The sequence below is a fragment of the Thamnophis elegans genome, chromosome 1 (genome assembly GCF_009769535.1).
Source record: "Thamnophis elegans isolate rThaEle1 chromosome 1, rThaEle1.pri, whole genome shotgun sequence".
Classification (NCBI taxonomy): Eukaryota; Metazoa; Chordata; class Lepidosauria; order Squamata; family Colubridae; genus Thamnophis; species Thamnophis elegans.
This window is the reverse complement of record NC_045541.1, coordinates 11877811-11893624: the sequence shown is the minus strand read 5'-3', so window position 1 is coordinate 11893624 and position 15814 is coordinate 11877811.

Here is a 15814-nt window from a genome sequence, read left to right as displayed (position 1 = left end):
CAGATTGGCTGGCTGTGGAGCTTTTTGAAGCCTGGTTGAGTCCTTCCCTGGGATGGATGCCCATACACGAGGGGCACAGGCTAGGACCACATCTGTTCTCCCAAAGGTGCTTTTTTTCCTCCAAGAGGCAACTGGACTTTCTGTTTTTTTGAAGATGTTTTGCTTCTCCTCCAGGAAGCTTCTTCAGCTCTGGTGAAGCTTCTGGAGGAGCTGAAGAAGCTTTTTGGAGGAGAAGTGAAAGTTCTTCAAAGAAAAAGCAGAAAGTCCACCTGCCTCTTGGGAAAAAAATCTCTGATGCATCCTGGATGACCAAGAATCCCCATAGACATCCCTCATCCTAGCTTTCTGATGCCTCCTAGCTTTGCTTGCCTTCTATCCCTTGTGGTGGCCACTCTCCTAAAGCCCATGATAGTTGAGCATCAATAAGTCTTCTTGTAGTATCAAGGGTGGTTGAGGGTTCAGAGGTGGCACACACCCATGGTTTCCTGATTGCCAGGGCTATTTGGGAAATCTAAGCTGGAGAGACCTGGTCTGTCCCAAACCTTTGAAGCTGGTGAGGTGGGCTCTGGATAAAAGTCAAAACCTGAGCTTGATGCTGACCTAGAGGTTTTGTTGAAATCCTAGTTCAAGTTTTGGAAAAAGACTTATTTCACCCTAAACTTGTGACTGCTTTCATCAAACTTTAGAGCAGTGTTTCGAGAAACACTGCCTTAGAGTGATTTAGAAAGAAAGAGAGAAAGAAAGAGAGAGAAAAAAAGAAGGAATGAAGGAGGGAAGGAAGAGAGAAAGAAAGTGGGAGAGATACACACAAGAATGGAAGGAAGGAATGGAGAGAGAGTGAGAGGAAAAAAGAGACAAAGATAGAAAGAGAAAGAGAGAAAGAAAGAGAAAGAAGGAAAGAAAAATAAAGAAAGAAAGAAAGAGAAGGAGAAGAAAGAAAGAAAGAGAGAGAGAACTTATGACCACAATTGAGTCCAAAATTTTGGTTGCTAAGCAAGAGCGTCGTTAAGTGAGTTTCACCACATTTTCCAAGTTGGCCATGCCCATGTCACATGACTGCCAAACCACTCCCACCTGGTCACATGACCACCGAGCCACTCCCACAAAACAGGCACACCTATAGAAGAGGTTCTAAAAAAATTTGAAACCCACCACTGGTGTGTGTGTTTGTGTGTGTGTGAGAGAGAGAGAGAGACAGACAGACAGATAAGAGACAGACAGAGACAGAGACAGAGAGAGGGAGAGAGAGAAGAAAGAGAGAGAGAAGAGAGAAGAGAGAGAGAAGAGAGAGAGACTGAGGAGAGAGAGCGAGGAGAGAGAGAAAGAGAGAATGAATATGAATTTCCGGTAGCTCTTTTGGAACAGCACAGATTATCTCACTCACTTTTACCATGGGCAAGGCAGAGGAGAATATACAGTATATAACACCAGTGAAATTTAATAAATTTTTGCTTAGTAACCAATACTAAAAGTAACAATAACAAACCAAATGTGTTTGAGGGTAGATATAACTAGCCATTTTATTGACAAAAAAACATTCCCTATCTGTATTACCCTCCTAAGGCTAATGCGCACATGTAGCTGTTGTAGACAACAATGAAATGTGGTATTTCTGTGCCTAGTAATCTTTCAACAATCTGCCACATTACCAGAAAAATAGCCTTTAATTTTTGCTTCTTCTATCATAAGACAGGACAGGATGTCAGACTAGATAAATCCCAGATGAATGCTGGACATTGCCCTCAAGGCTTCTTGGTGTCTGACAGTAATACTTGCTGAGTGCCACTTATTATTTTGAATGATCTCCTTGATGCTTGCCCAACCCTAATTTTAGCCAGTTTAACTTGAGGGCTTATAAAAGAAAACAATAATGCAGTACCACTTAGGAAAAGATGTTCGATAGTGATCGTGCTTTCCTAATCTTATATCCTCAGAGAATTTATTCACACTTTTGGTTGAACAGAACATTTGCATTTAAAAAGTCTAAGATTCATTTATCTCCCAGATAAAAGTTTGCAGACAACACAACAAGAAACGCCCTCAATTTATTATACTAGGGACGTAATGCTAATTACAGTGGACAATAATCATTCTGCATATGGGCACTTTCATAGAATTGTTATTATTCTTAAGTAACATATAATTCACTTTCCCTTTAATGCACTAAGGAGATTTCTTAGGATTTATAACATTTATGCAGGTTGGAAACACAGAACCTGTTGCCAAGGTGGCGCGGTGGTTAAATGCAGCACTGCAGGCTGACTGCTAGATCAGCAGTTCAGCGGTTCAAATCTCACCGGCTCAGGGTTGACTCAGCCTTCCATCCTTCCGAGGTGGGTAAAATGAGGACCCGGATTGTTGTTGGGGGCAATATGCTGACTCTGTAAACCGCTTAGAGAGGGCTGAAAGCCCTATGAAGCGGTATATAAGTCTACTGTTATTATATTATTGCAGATATTGTTGAACTAAAACTTCCAGCATCCCTCACCAATGATCACATTTGAGCTCCTGGGAGTTGTAGTTCAACAAATAACTGGAATACTTTCTGCTCCAGAACTAGATATGAAACAGAAGACATCATTTGGCTAAGAATTGCATATTCTACATAATTTCCATTGTGGCAATGGAAGAAAACTCCTTTAAAGTCTGATATAGCTAACACTGGTATCCCAGAGTGCTCTAATTAAATCATACTGTTTTCATTTCCCATACGCCAACTTTTTCTTCTTTAATAAGCAGACACATACTGTTTTATGTGGAATTGGATTGACTAATTGATGTGCAAACATTATATAATGAAAGTTGTGGAACTTCTTTTTATGCTGCCTGGGAAGAAGTGGACATAGTCTGTATTAGTGCTAATAAATTATGCTGTCCTACCTAGTTAGCTAAATTGTCATTACGCTATATGAAAGTCCTGGAGGGAAGGCCATGCCACATACAGATACACTGCAATGCAAAACTTCCAGAGTGTTTTTTGGGAGAAGAATATACCATGTTCTCTTCGCTATGTTCGTTTCCACTTGCCATTGCAGAACATAATGGCTGCTTCTTTACTGCATGTCACATAAATGTAAGATATGGTTTTAAGTTAGTTAAGGTACACCAGTGACGTGCGGTGAGGATTAGGTTGGTGAGGCAAGAGCGCGGCAGCGGCAAGAAGCAACGTCCCCGCCGTGGTGTCCGACAGGCCAGGCGTCTCACGTTTATGGTGGACATAAATGTGAGACACCTGTCGGACACAGCGGCAAGAATGTCTCTGCCACTGCTGCGCTCCGCCGCCTCGCCCCCCAACTCCTCCGACCCCACCGCTGTGTCTGACTGGCCAGGTGTCTTGCATTTATGGCAGACAAAAACGCGAGATGCCTGGCCTGTCGGAACAGCGGCGAGAATGTCCCTGCCACTGCCGTACTCCGCTGCTTCGCCCCCCCTCCGACCCCACCGCTGTGTCTGACAGGCCAGGCTCTCATGTTTATGGCGGACATAAACACGAGACGCCTGGCCAGTCAACCAGTAGGGAGAACAAGGGTTCTGAGCAAGGGTTAAAAGGCGAAAAATTCCTTATGCAAAGGAGGCTCATAGTTCTCTCGTCTCCCCCTGCAGTTAGCACTAAGCAGACTCAGAGTCATCCACTGTGACTCTGGAGTCTGGCAGCAACTACCTTAGTCTTTTTCCTTTTAATTATTCTTTTCTTTTCCTCATGACACTGGTGTGGGCCCGCCTCCCCTGCCTCGCCTGACTGCACATCCCTGAAGTACACCAACCTATCACTTAAGTATTCATGTAGGAGAGCACAGCTACTTTGTGGCACAATTATTTGTACAAAGCAGAACAGGATAAGACATTTGCAAAATTTGTATTAAGTCGTTTGCATGGAACATATAATGTAGTATGATGAAATATGTACAGTTTTCTTCTTATGGAAACTGCCTTAAAAATGCAAGGTATAAATATTCTTTTTGCTAGATTTCCTCCATAGAGAATAATAATTGTCAAAAATCACAATGGCCATAGGGATAACACAACAGAACTGCACTATCTTATACCTATTTTTCCAAGGAATTCCAGGTAGAGGGAGGAAATGGTAGCTTGTATTAAGCCTATTTTTAGAGCTTGCTGAAAAGTGTTAAAGGATTTCCTGCAGCAAATAGCAAAATTGAAAGAGAATGGATTTATATTCAACATAATATTCAATAATTGACTCTCCAATATTTAGCAGGATGGTAAGTTTATTCTCAAACCACCAATAGAGGTTTGGGCTATATGTAGCCAATGAGCTATCAATAGCCCTCCCCCATGCTTGCCGTAATTTTGGGATTATAATTAAAATTAATGAACTGTTCTGAAATCACATTGAGCTTGTCTGGTATCCCTTTTGTATTTTCACCCAAATTCCCTCAGATTCAAAACCAGTGAAAGTCCTTTTTTCCTAAGCCATATTTTCTTCTCACTCCCCGCCCTCCTCATTCTATTTTACAGAATGAAGAATGGAAAAGATTCCATTCCAGCTCAATTTCCTTCTTACCCCCAAAAAACCATAAGAGTTTCTTGCGCATTTTCTTAAGGAAAAATACCAAGTTATCACACGGATGCTCAGAAGCACCATGACGTGTATTAAACATTCATTGATAAATTGCTTTATAGCTTCCAGATCCTTAGCTGTTGCTGCTCTGATTTTGCTATGCTATGTGGATTGATTTACTGTTATTGTATCATCTGCTCTTGAGAGTTTCTGAAATGTTGGATTTCACTTAAGCCTGTGGTTTATAAAGAATGGAAGTTACGGCAGTGTTACTTCAGCTATCCAGCTTGTTTTTTGTTAAATCTTTTTTCCTTTCTAGATTCTAAAAAATAATCACCAATGGCTGTTGGAATTCCAAAGAGATAAAACCAAGTAACCATTAGATGGCAGCAGAGAGTCCGTTTTCTAAATGTCTTTGCCGCTCTCGTGGTCACCAGGATTTTTGTAGTTCAGATGTGATAGTCCCACATTTTGAGACCAGAGGAAGTAATTATGTACAAGATACAGGTAGAATTTAAGGCCTGAAACCATTTTTCTAAAGTAAAAGAGATTAGACATTCTAATCTCTAAAGTAATTAGAGGACAAATAGCCTTATGCTAATATGTTTAGTACTGATAATGTAACCTAGTTAGGGTAAATGAAAGTCTGCAAGAAAACAAGCTCAGAGAGCACCAAGGATCCCTCATATATATTTATAAATGAACATAATAACAATATCAAGAACTTCTTATGGATCAGGGCAACAGAGAATTGTAAAATAACTAGGGTTTGTATCTACAAATCTAGGGAAATAATCATGTTCCAGAAATGGCTGCATTCCCAACAATCTGCTTTACTAATTATTGGAAAAGGGTTGTTATTCATTATATTCCAAAGATTTATATACATAGCCAGTTTGGTATAGTGGTTAAGGCATCAGGATAGAAACCAGTTCTAGACCCACTGTTCTAACCCCCCTTCTCCATCCAATGATAGCCAAACAGACGTACAAAAGAATGTTTTAATCAGTCCAAGCTCTTGTTGGCTGCAAGACCAAATAAGCAAAGATAATAGCACTGGCAGAAAGTCCTATAATTCATACAACACTGCAAACCGGTTTCTCTTATCAAGCCACTTATCCAAGTTGGCTTCTCTCGGTTTGTCGACGCGAACAAGAAAAACAAGAACATTGACTTCTGCCACCAGGGCGTAGCACAAAAAGTCTCTTTATAATCAGGAGAGGATCTTAATCAGCATCAGCGGCTCCTAATCACCTCCTATAGTTACTCCGTTGTTCTTTCCGTCGAGTAGCCCTCGTCTGCATGCATCGCAACAACTCACAAGTGTTTCCCTGAACACTCATCTGATCCAAGGCTCCACCGCCACCTGGTGGCCAACCAGTCTCTCCTCGCCCTGCTCAGAGTCGACACCCTGTCCAGGGTCCTCCACATCCTCCAAGGCCGACTCATAAGCCTCCTCACTGTCGGAGTCTGGCGACAGCTCTAATGGCTCCTGCTGGGCCACAACACCCACAAGTGTTAACCACTTCTGAAATGTTGCCAGGAAAACTGCAGGGACTCATCCAGGCAGTCACCAGGAGTTAAATATCTCCAACCTCTTTCCCAATCAGAAGCATGTCTCATTAAGCTTAATTAGTCTTGCTCTAAATGAAAATGGATGCACTATTGCAGCTCAAAAGAATGTGCAGAAACATATTTGGAAGTTGTATTTATCCACGTGATTAAATACGCATGCTTAAAATTGTTTCCTGGAGAAGGCTATAAGTTATTATTGTATATGAGGAACTTCACACAGTATTGGTGAAGCAACATCTCTAGGTAAATATAGTTTTGATTTGCGTATGTGTGCGTGCGTGCATGTCATATTGTGTCTGCTTTTGAACAAAATTGGGGAGAAGGAAAAGTGCTTCTTTAAATAAATTTGCCCAGGCAACACAACCAGTAAAATCTTCAACTTTCTCTTTCCATATATATATATATATATATATATATTCTATATATATATATAATATATATATATATATATATATATATATATTATATATATATATAATACATTTTAATTTAAACACATAAACACATCAACAGAAACAAACACATGTCTTACAAACAACATAGAAACAATAAGTTCCATCGTATATCATACAGCAGTTCCGAATCGGTTTCTTTGCAGTTAGTGTTTTCCCTTCTATACATTTCTATCTGCGTTCATAATCTCCTTATTCGTTATCCATTTTTTATGTACACTTCTTTATTTATTTATACTTAGCTACTTATGATCAAATCTTATTTACCTATATTGGCTTTAGATTTTTACTGTCAATTATTCTCTTACATCCAGTATAGGTATACATTCACTAGTTATTCTTTTCTTTGCCATTCTTATATTATTATTATTCCATTTAAAAGGTTATAAGGTATAGTTGGAATGCTTTGTTTACCATCCTTCACACCTGCTATGACACCACCTATTTTCTCTTTTCTTTTCTTTTTCTCCTCCCTTTCTTCTCTACTTCCTTCCTTCCTCCTCTCCATCACCTTCTTCCTTCCCTTACCTCTCCCCTAACTCCATACCCTCTTTCTTCTCCTTCCTACCTCTCTCCTTCTCTTTCTCTCTCTTCCACCCTCCACTCTTTTCCATTCCTTGCAACTGGCCACATAAAGTTCAATGTCCTTTTTTAAAGAGGGCCATCAGAATTGTCTCTTTACGAGATGTAAAGTTTTTACGAATCCAAAATGACCGCCAATCTGGAGTCATAAGCGCGACGAAGGACCACGAGTCGTAGGGACGCGGGGATGTATAATTTAGCACCAATCCACGGTAGATCGTCCCTCATAGTGCACTCGTCCCGATGGTTCAGGAACCAGTTGTCGTGAGGAAGAGCTTTTTTGAGGTCAGAAAGTAGATCGTGAGGCACCTCCCTCTGTGCTTGGGTCTGTTGATGCATGAGTACCGGAGCTGCTAGGAGCGGTTGGCGATACTCAGTTTAGAGCAATTATATTGAGGTAATCTGGACAAAGGATCCGCCATGAAGTTCTTCCCTCCCGGGATATACTTTAGAGTGAAATTGAAACGGTTGAAATATTGGGCCCATCGCATTTGTTTTGGGGGAGAGACGACGAGGCTGTCCGCAACGCTTCCAGGTTCTTGTGGTCAGTCCACACCTCAAATGGGGTGTTTAGCGCCCTCTAGGAAATGGCGCCACGTAGCCAGGGCCCAACGGACCGCGAAAGCCTCCTTTTCCCAAACCGCCCAACGCCTCTCCGTGTCAGTGAGCTTTCGGGAGGTGTACACGCAAGGCTGCAGGTTACCTTGGTCGTTGGCTTGTAGCAGAATGGCCCCCTACGGCGACATCGCTGGCATCAAGCCTGGGACGACGAAAGGCGGTCCAGGTCAGGATGCTTAAGTACTGGCTCAGCCGGCAAAGAGGCGTTTAAGTTTCTCGAATGCCACCTGGCATTCCATGTTCCAGTCCAAGGCTTATTAGGTTTAGGTTTTGGGTCTCCCTTCGTCTTGAGCAAATTAGTAATAGGAAGGAGCAATCTTAGCAAAGAGGGAATGAACTGACGGTAGAAATTAGCGAAACCCAAAAATTTTTGTAATTGTTTATGAGTTTTGGGCGTGTCCCATTCAGTGACCGCCCCTCACCTTCTCAGGGTTCATTTCAATGCCACTGGTGAGATGCGATAGCCACGATAGTCAATTTTAGTTTGGTGAAACTCACACTTAGACAATTTGGCATAGAGGTCAGCGGCACGGAGTTTTTTCAAACAGTGCGCACCCGAGCGACGTGGTGGTCGTAGGTGCGAGTATAGATAAGGATATCGTCCAAATATACGATAACTCCTTTGTACAGATGATCGTGCAAGATTTCATTAATAAGTTGCATGAAAACAGCAGGAGCCCCCTGTAGGCCAAAGGCATGACCCGGAACTGGAAGCAACCAAGAGGGCAGTTGAAAGCAGTCTTCCATTCGTCTCCTTCCTTTATGCGGACTCTATAGTAAGCTTCCCGGATGGTCCAATTTAGTAAAGATGCAGCCCTTCCCTAGCTGTGCCAACAAGTCCTTCATCAACGGGAGTGGTAGAGATTCTGAGTTGATACAGCGTTAAGGTTTTTAAAATTACAGCATAAACGAGAGAACCATCTTTTTTTTTCATGAAAAAGTACAGGGGCAGCCATTTTGGTGGAGCCGGTTCAAATGAAACCACGTTTCAAATTTTTGTCAATGAACAGAACGGCATTTCCTCCATTTCCCTGGGTGACATGGAGTAATTTGGGGTTTAGGTAGTGTAACCCCGGGGTAAAATGTCTATGGAGCAATCACTAGGCCTATGGGGGGGCAGATTGTCGGAAGATTTTTCGCTGAAGACCTCCTTAAGATCCCAATACTCTTTCGGAATTTTCTCCTCTCCTGGAATTCTCTCCTGCCCTCTAGCGGCCACTTCAGGAATGTCAGTTATAGGTTGGTCCGGAGAGCCCTCCCCGGGAGGCACCTTTGAGCGAACGCGTAAGCGGCCTGTCCGCCAATTTATGTGAGGGTTCCACTTCCGGAGCCACGGGATGCCCAAAATGAGTGGCCTGTCCATGCCAGGTGCGACCACAAGGAAATTAGTTCAGTATGGGTACCCATCTTCATCTCCAAAGGCTCCGTAAAAAATGGGCGCCCCCCCCCCCCGCAATAGATCCATCTATTTGGCAAAACACAATTGGGGTTTTCAAAGTGCGCAATTTGAGGCCCAATTTTTCCACCATGGCTGGATTGATCATGGACCGGGAACAGCCTGAATCGAGCAAGGCCTGAAGGGTGGCAGGTTGCCCCTCAGGGGGTAGTTTTAACTCTATGGGGATTAGCAGGGGCCCCTTGTTTGAACTCACCCAGTGAGGCGATGTGTCGTCATCGGATTCCTCAGAAGAAGAGGAGTTGGCGTTTGCGTCTCCCTCTAATGGCTGGGCGAAAGGAGGGGGGTTGAAGTCTACAGCGAAAGCAGTTTCCTTCTTCCTCTTCTCGGAGACTCTGCCAGACTTTCCTCACGTTTGGGAGGGAGTTGAGCAGAGATGGGCAATTTAGCACGACATTCGGGGGCAGTGTGCCCCAATTTTCCGCAACGGAAGCATGTTAACGGTCTGGAGAGGCCAGAAGGGGGTCCCCTCCCTTCCCCCCGTCGTTTGAAGAGCGATTGACTGGCTTGAGGGGGGGTGGACTTAGCAGCCCTCTCTTTCCGCTTCCTTCTTTCCTCTTTAGCGTAACGGAGCCTGGTTAAGTCGAGTTCAGCGTCTGCTGCGTGTTCAAACCAAGTGATCAAACGTCTGGGCAGGTTGCGATTAACACATTGCTGATAAATGTCTTCATCTAACCCGAAGCAAATTTGTCCAGCAGGGCGTCCTCCCCCCAGCCTCTCATGTATTGTGAAAGACACTGAAATTCCTGGATGTATTGGGCGACAGGTCTATCGTCCTGTTCGAAGGTTATAAATTTCAATTTGCTCCGCTTCTCCGTTAAAGGGTCATCAAAACGTTGGCGGAAGGCCTCCATAAAGCGGTTGAAATTCCCCAAGAGGGGAGAGCCAGACATATGTAAAGCCGTTGACCATTTGGCAGCTTCACTATCCAAAGATAAAAGGACCATTCTGACCCTCATGACATCAGTCTCAAAATCAGGGCCATAAATTTCCATGTAATTAAAACCTGCATTAGAAAGAGGCCAGGCCAGCAGAATCACCATTGTAACGCACAGGCAAGGGAGGGATTTTAGCCATCCGGTGTCTTCGGGGGGTGGGGCCCCTGGGTCAGCAAAACCTCTAGCCGCAGGGGGTGAAGCAGGCCGAGGGGTAGGGGGAGACAGCGCGCGTGGGTAATGTTGTTGCCAACTTCTCCAGTCTCTTTCATCCTCCCCACTTCTTTCCCAAAGTACCTTTGACCCCAATAATCAGGTAATTCACTCCTCTGGGGTTTTCTCATAGCTCCCTTTTGCTGCCAGCTTCTCCAGTCTCTTTCATCCACCCCACTTCTTTCCCCAAAGTACCTTTGACTCCAATAATCAGGTAATTCACTCCTCTGGGGTTTTCTCACGGCTCCCGTCTCCAGCGTTGGTTGTGGGGGCTGCCTTTGGGTGATTCCAGCATTCCAGCTAGTTTCTGCCTCTCTTTGTCCCACCGAAGTCGACCATTGGGGGGGGGGAGGGTCAGGCTGGCTGGAAATTTGCAGTTGAAATAAATCTTCGTGCAGGGAGAGGTCAGGCGGTCCGGGCTCGTGAAGCGAAGTTCGGGAGGTCCTACTCCGCTGGTATCCGCACCTCCAACGGCCCCCTCCTCTTCCCTGATCGGTGAAGACATTTCCTCCCTTCACGGTAGACGTAAATCTCCTGGAAAGGGTTGTTTGAGACTTTGCTTCTTGTCAGCTTCACTCCATTACATAATTAGGAAAGAAAAACTAAGAGACTCCATGGATTGGAAATCCAAGTACTTTTACTAATTATAAATGGTAAGCAAGCAGTTGCGAAGCAAAGTCTACTAATTAGGCGCGAAAGCGATTGATATATAGAATAGTCCATTCCCCACCCCTTAGGATCATAGCTCCAGGCCAATCATAAGTCCTTCAAGTGTCAGGTGTGAGATAACTTCAAACAGGCATCACGAAGATGGAATGTCGAGGCCGTTAATCTACGCGGGAAGCTCTCATGCATGCGCCATCCGAGCATCTCGAACATCCTAGAAGATTCCTCCAGCCCATCAATTAACCCCTCCCAAATACTAGCCCTCCCTCCCCGTTCATGGCAGCTGAAGCAACAGCAAGGCAGAAGCTGACACATCCCTCCATTCTCTACTTCCTTCACCCCTCCTTTCCTTCCTTCTTCCCTTCCTTTCTTTTTCTATTGTTATAGGTGTCTCTTTCCCCTTCTAACCACAGACATTCATATGAAATCTCTACCTATCTGTCTATGTCTACAGAAATTACTTTTTTTAAAAAAAAAAAGGGGGGGGGTGTCACAAAAGTTCTTGCCTCTTTAGTTGTGATAACATTGGCATTACATATTTGTAGAAACAGTTCTCCATTCATGCCTTTGTTTCTTACATTTTATTCAGCAGTAAGAGCTGCAACATAACTAGGCCATTTTGAACTATGGCACATTCAATAGTTTGTTCCCTAACTTTTATTCCTCATACAAATCATAGAATTGAAAGCGTCTGTTGAAGCCCAGTGAGTCCACCTCTTGTAAAAATCCAAATTAAAGCATCTCAGACAGTTGATGGTTTGTCATCACTTGAATACATCCATACAAGGGGAGACCATCAGATCTCTAAATAATTGGCTTTACTGTGAAGCTAACATCCAAACAGTATTTGTTTTCTTGCAACTGGAATTCATTATTTTAGCTCCTGAATCTTGGAACAATAAAAAAGAGAGTTTGACTTTTCTTCTGTAGGATATCCTTTCAGACTTTGACAAATGCTACATAGATTCAGACAGATCAGATTCAGATAGATGATAGACAGGCAGACAGACAGGCAGATTGATTGATTTAGACACTTGACAACTGAGTCATATTTATGAGGGTTGCAGTGTCCCAAGGCCATGTTATCTTTTGCAACCCTCTGACAAACAAAGTCAATGAGGAAGCCAGACTGACTTACCAACCAACTTAACAAACGCAGTAATTCACTTAACAACAGTGACAAGAAAAGTCATAAAATGGGATAAAACTCGCTTAACAAATGTCCCACTTAGCAACAGAAATTTGGGACTCAATTGTGGTTGAGGATTTTGTGTGTGTGTTTTATGTATTTTTGTAACTATATTACTTTGCCAACTCATCCCAATTGCAGGCATTTGTTATTCCGGTATCATTTTTATAAATATTTTTACCAGGACAAGACCCCCCACGTGCCTTGATTTTTGTGTTTTAATGAAGTATTCTCTATTTATTGTTATCTGATACTGAAAATCTTTGCCAGAACGTTTTCTTCTGAGCGGGAGTGAGGGGAGGAAGAGAAAAAAATGAAGGTTGCTAGATTAGTTCCTAGCAAGAAGAATCAAAGAACGATAAGCCAGATGACTCTAGTGGTAGTTATCCCTTGATAGAATATCTTCCATAGGTTGAAGAGGGAAAAACTCTTGGCAAATCTGCTCTAGAGAAGGGAAGGACTCCCTGAAGAACATGTGAGAGGTAAGAGAGAGACAAATGGGGAGAGGACAGTCTACATCTCTAATATCAGATTTTGATCTAAATAGGTTTATGGGTCCTATCTCATTGATTCACTGATCTATCTATTGTTCCATTGCATTCCCAAGAACGGACACAGACATAGACCCACACGTGTGTGTGTGTGTGTGTGTGTGTGTGTGTGTGTGTGTAGGCATGTGTTTCATTACATCAAAACTTTTTATTTTCATCAGAATAAAAATGTTTCATGTGTCCAATTTATTTTTGGTCATGGAATGATTTGCAACAGATAGGGTTGAGATCAAAGAACTGTGAAACGAGAAGTGATGCTTTAAATATTCTCCCTTTGCATAATCTAAAATGCCATGCCTTGCTCCAAACCGGAATGCATGCATTAAATATCCTCTGTTGTTCCTTTTCTTTAGAAAAGTGTAATTTTTTACTGAGTCTAAACAACACATTCCCTTTTTTTTTTCCTGCGGAGGGAAGACAGCACATGTTTGAGTTGTATGTGTCTTTTGACCATTGGACAAAAAACTTTAGTATTAGGATTGTGTTCAGGTTTTCAATTTCAGTGCCATGTTTTCACAGCCTTTCTCCACAAACATCCTTCTCCCAATTTCTACTTCAGCTGACCATTAAAAAATATGGCTTTCTAAACACCGATACATGTCGAAAGCAGCTGGTTAAATAATAATCACAATATTGATTATTAGAAAAGAGCCAAGGTGGCGCAGTGGTTAGAGTGCAGTACTGCAGCCACTTCAGCTGACTGCTATCTGCAGTTCAGCGGTTCAAATTTCACCAGCTCAAGGTTGACTCAGCCTTCCATCCTTCCGAGGTGAATGAAATGAGGACCCAGACTGTGGGGGCAATATGCTGACTCTGTAAACCGCTTAGAGAGGGCTGAAAGCCCTATGAAGCAGTATATAAGTCTAACTGCTATTTGCCCTTTCTTCTATTGTGGTATCATGATGGAAGACTGAGGAATTTAGTTTTCCTTCTGCTTCTTCCTCATTGCATGTTGCCCTTTTTAAGCCACAGTTCATCCACATTTTTGCCCTCATGACAAATTAAGATAGGCGAAAGCTGCCAACATTTAAGACATTGAAGTATTGCTTAAGCTTTGTAAATAGGCTGGAATTAGATTTTAACTGATTGTTTTGATGATCTAAACACATTCTTTCCCACCATTAGCTGGGAGAGAAAATTTGTCAATTCAGAATTACTGTATAAGGTTATTCAAGGGCTGTTTTTGTTTTAGGTTAAAAACTATTGTAAGTGGCAAAGAATTTGGTTTCCATTCTATGTCTTCACTGTGGAATTAGGAGGCAATATACTGGGAAAATCAGCTATTGATAACTTAGTCATTACTGCATGTATTATATCTATATTTATCACACACACACACACAATAGAGAGAATGAGAAATAAGATGCTCAACAGAGTATGTATTGCATAAAATCAATCACATTATGATTTTAATGGATTAAAATTCTAGGTTATTGTTACCTCTACCCCATGCGCTCTACATGGGGCTGCATGCGCTCTACATGGGGCTGCCCTTGAAGAGTGTTCGAGGACTTCAGTTAGTCCAGAACGCAGCCGCGCGAGCGATTGTGGGTGCACCCAGGTACACCCACGTCACACCTATCCTCCGTGAGCTGCACTGGCTACCCATTAGTCTCCGAATCCGCTTCAAGGTGCTGGTCGCTATCTATAAAGCCCTACATGGCATCGGACCTGGGTACCTGAGACACTGCCTCCTGCCGATTACCTCCCATAGACTGATCAGATCTCACAGGTTAGGTCTCCTCCGGGTCCCATCTGCCAGCCAATGTCGGCTGGCGACCCCCCGGGCTAGAGCCTTCTCTGTTGCAGCTCCAGCCCTCTGGAATGACCTCCCTGTCGAGATCCGGACCCTTACGACCCTCCCGGCTTTCCGCAAAGCCACCAAGTCCTGGCTGCTCCAGCAGGCCGGGGGGCCTGTGAAACATCTAGCCCCGCGGAAATTGTGAATGTTGTGGTTTTGTTTTTAAAGTGTTGTCTTTGTCTAGTCTTTCCCCTTCCCTTGTCTATTGTGAGCCGCCCGGAGTCCTTCGGGAGTGGGTGGCATACAAGACAAATAAAAGACAAATAAATACAATACAATAATACCTAACTCAACCACAATTTTATTGTTTTTTATTTTATTATAGCTGAATATCTGCTGGATATCCAGCAGATATTGCAAATATTTCAATCAAAATTTCCCTTTGAAATTTCCCAGACATTACATGATTTTAAAAAAAATATCTCTCTTGAAGAAGAGCTGTTGAAAATGAAGTTTTTTTTAAAAAAAAACCTAGTAATAAAGAATTTGTAAAATGTTTAGTACCTAGTATTACTGCATACTGCCCTGAATCTCTTCAAAGGAGATGGACTTGTTCAAATCTGACAAAAAATAAATAAATAAGATCAATAAATAATTTTAATTAAAAAAAATGAAATATAAATGAAATAAAATATTTATTTGGATCCATGTCAACTGCCTCTGCATGCCATTCAAAGGTTGCATGGTCTTCAGACTAGAAAAAATCGCACCTCCTGTCATAGGAAATTGCTAGTTTTTATCCTGTTTCATGCTTTCACGAACAGATGATTTTGCCTGGCAGCTACCACAGCTTTAATATAAATGGCTGCCCATGAACAGATGTAATGCAAATCCAATATACAATGTAGATGTGTTTACAGTGAATGACTCTGTCTGTCTATCTAACTGGGGTAAATCATGATTTTAGTTTTCTTTCTTATGAGGTAGGTGGATACAAACAGGAAATTACAAAAGTATTAGAGGGGGGGCAGCAGGCAATCTAATATTTTCATGTATATTCAGATACAATTTTGGCCTTTTCGATGCTGAATATTGTCATACAAAAATTAGACACCCAAATATAGATGTTGGACAATTAGAATTTCTTTTTTCCCTTCTGATTCACTTTTAGCTTGATGGGTCCACAGAGCAAAACATTTTTTTCTCCTTCCACCTTTCTTATTTGTTTTGAAATTTTGAAATACAGTGAAACACAGAATGCTAACATTTATTTATTCTTCCATTCTTCAAACAGTGAGGAGTTCTAAAGCAACC